The sequence below is a fragment of the Anoplophora glabripennis genome, unplaced genomic scaffold (assembly GCF_000390285.2).
Source record: "Anoplophora glabripennis isolate ALB-LARVAE unplaced genomic scaffold, Agla_2.0 scaffold59, whole genome shotgun sequence".
Lineage (NCBI taxonomy): Eukaryota > Metazoa > Arthropoda > Insecta > Coleoptera > Cerambycidae > Anoplophora > Anoplophora glabripennis.
This window is the reverse complement of record NW_019425991.1, coordinates 28,121-31,625: the sequence shown is the minus strand read 5'-3', so window position 1 is coordinate 31,625 and position 3,505 is coordinate 28,121.

The following is a 3,505-nucleotide window of genomic DNA, read 5'->3' as shown; positions in this document are numbered from 1 at the left end:
AACAAGCTTTTAGTCCCATAACCGTCAACCCGAGTACTTTCCCAGATAAAAATATTTTATTTGTGGAAGTATGTTAAGTGCATAAGAAATATTGTTAAAAGTCAGTGGGTCGCTTGATTTTCGGCGAACCGTGGCGCGGCGGAATGATGGAGGAAGGGAACGACAGCGAGTCCGAAGAAAATGACGATGACCTGCCCTTAAATAAGCGAAATTCGCTTGAAAATAATATATTTGACAGTCTGTAACTCCGTTGTTTTTCAACGAATTTTGACGATTTTTTTTAATTAAAGCTCTTGTCATAAGCTTTCCGAATATGTAATAATATATAACTATGTCAGGCTCGTGCGTCGTATATTTCATTTTGCAACTAAGGCTATAAAATAAAAAAAAAATTCCATTTTGCAAATTTGAAATTAAAAAAAAAAGATAGATTTCAATGTATTTTTATGAAATCTACCATGAAAAAAATCAGTGCGATTGTGGAAGATCCTCGGGATCGTCCAGACTAATAATTAGTTAATTTGTTTATAAGGCCATAACTTGTAAACTAGTCAACTTAACTATTCCAGATTTCGTGTGAGTTATTAGACAGTGCTGATAAGGAATGAGAGGGTGCGATGCCAAAACGTTCTGGTAATAATAACGCAGTTTATAAATGTTTAATTCAAAAGTCATAAATAAACTTCTTCTGTTTATAACTTTTGATCTAATCAATATTTTTTGACGCTCGAGGGCTAGTTTTGTAGGTCTTTTGAAGACGAAAAAAAAGTACTTTACGGTTTTCCCGTGGAAATGAACGGAAAAAAGTTATAAGCGAGAAACGTGAATTTACGTAAAAATTATACAATTAACTACCCTGTAAACAATCTTCTCCCCCATTTTTATGACTGTGGAAACTAATATGTTATTGTACATAATATTTAGCATCTAAAAGTCGCGAAATGGTCATTTTCCAGCTTATTTTCCTGGCCTAGAAGGGTTATTTCAGAAACCAGAATCTTGAGCGGCAGAGTGTACGGCTTATTATTATTACGACAGGCAGTGCCCTATCCACGACGTCGCGACCTGCGTCGGCGGCTCGTCATTTGTTACGTTCAATTTGTCGCAATTAGGCAGTGTCGGTCAGGCCGGGACTCGACTCCCCCCCGGATTAACGATCGGATCGGCGCAGATAATGGCGGAGAGGACGATCGCCCGTCGGTAAAAAGCGTCGGGGGTCTGCTCTAGGAGCGCTGTCGTCGTCGTCGTCGGCAGAATCGGGACGATGATAACGGAAAAAACGACGTCGACGGGGATAAGGAGCGTCCAGAGGCGGAGTCGGGAGGGACGAAAAAATGACGGCGGGAAGTTAATGAGGGCCCCGGGGGACGGACTAATCGCCCGAATTAGGGGGCGAATTTTTGTCGTCTTCTTCGGTGGATTGATGCGATGGGGACGGCTTTAAGGAGGTTTATCGGGTACAGAGGTACGTCTAAAGCCTAACGAGAGTTTCTGTAGATTCGCTAGTGACTAAAGTAGTAAGCCTTTAGATTTGCTCCCGTTCGATCATTCTGTTTGTTTGGCACCTGCGAATTTCAAATAATACGCTACGACGAGACCGCGGCGTTGCCGCTATCACGCATATGGAGGATAAGTTAGTCAACGACAGCAGTTTGAAGAAGAATTATTATAAATTATGTATCTTATTGATTTTTACAAGCTGTAATACGGTTCCTTAAATATCGGTTTCCTATTTTTACAAGTTTCTGTGGAAATTGTTCGTCAATTGTTGCGTATCCTAAGTGGAAAGACCAAAAAAATCTGCATTCTCATAAGGGTGTACTAAATCGTGAAAAATAATTTTATTAATATCTCGTCTCTTTGGTACCTAGTCATAATTTTTGTTGAGGATTTTCTTCAAATTAATAAGCTTATATTATTTTTATGAATATTTGTTCGTCAATTCCAAATCACATAAACCTAGTACAAAACAAACTACAACATATGCTCAAAATGTCCACCACTATGTTCGATGCACGCACGACGCCTTCGAATCCAATTTTCTCGCACTCGCTGGAAAACATCTCAAGAAAAGGAAATAGTGGTACGCAAAAAACACTCCGACACGGTCGATTCCAGATACCAATTGCGTATTGCTGGGCAGCTTAGTACCTCGTGTTATCCGTCGCGCCGTTGTCACATTGCTGGTTATGAATTTTATCGAATTTGAAATTTATTACAACGCTAATTATTTTTTAGAATTAAGCATAAAGAAGTTCAAAAAAAGTGATAAACATTGTATTTTATGGTATTCTATGCACGCAGTTATGTCAATATTCCATAATTAATCGAACTTTTTTACATCAAGTTGGAGATTGCGATGATTTTTTTCTCGGAAATGGTTGAGTTTAGGACCCATGTCATATAAGGTGTTTTTGTTTATTTTAATGTATTCTATCGTCTGTTAAAATTAAGGCAGTCAAACTTCTAACACCCTGTATATAATGAGAAAATATTTGAGACACTTTGAATAAACGCTCAGTTGAAATATGTCTCTAATTGTATTGGCCTTAATCTAACAAAAAGCAATGAATAAAACTCGTACAATACCTCCCGAGGTATATCCTTATTATAATGCTACCCCTTTAGTTACCCTTACCCCTTACGGTTAATGTTTCAGGGATTTTGCTTACTGTATTTGTAGACCAAGCAAATTAAATTTTTACTCGAAAAAAGTCCTATCCGCGAGATTATTGTAAAATTGAATCTAAACTAAAGGAACATAATACAAGACATCTCTCATCTCGTGAGACAAAAAAATTTGATTAGCTAACTTTTCTATTTAAACAAATAAGTGAGAAAAAAATATAGTATAAAAGATGCATTTTTTCTGGGGTTCAGGACTATTCTACGAGTACATGAGTATGCCCATTGTTATTTTTTCGTCGAGCTACCCCAGTTTAAAAAAAAATAAGTTTCTACGATGAATAGAAGCCGAGATATTGCAAAATTTACTGCGCGCATCAATTTGAACTTTGGAATTAACTTTTCTCGCGCGCGCGACTCGCCGCCGGTCGCCGGACAGTTTACTTAGCGAGTACCTTCTCCTTAAGGAGGTTCGATACCGAAAAAAAAAATGGTAAGAAAGTTTTCAAAATCATTGAAATCTGTTAATAAATATGCCAACTGCCTCGTGTAAAAATATCAGATCGATTGCCAATATAGTTTTTTTGAAAAATGATATTAAAAATTATGCTCTTATACACAGGCTCTTATGGGAGTTGGGAAAAAACTTTAATCAAACGTGAATATTGCTCTTAAAAATGGTTAGGATCGGGAAAATAAAATTGTAATTAAAGAATTAAATAATACTAAACATTTTAAAACAATAAAAATATGCACTTACAATGTAATTATTGAGATAATGGAATGAATATATAACGTTTTGACAAATTCGAACAAACATCTGATCCAATGAAAGGAAATATGGCAACACTGTACGCTGTATTTAACGCTTCGACTGACG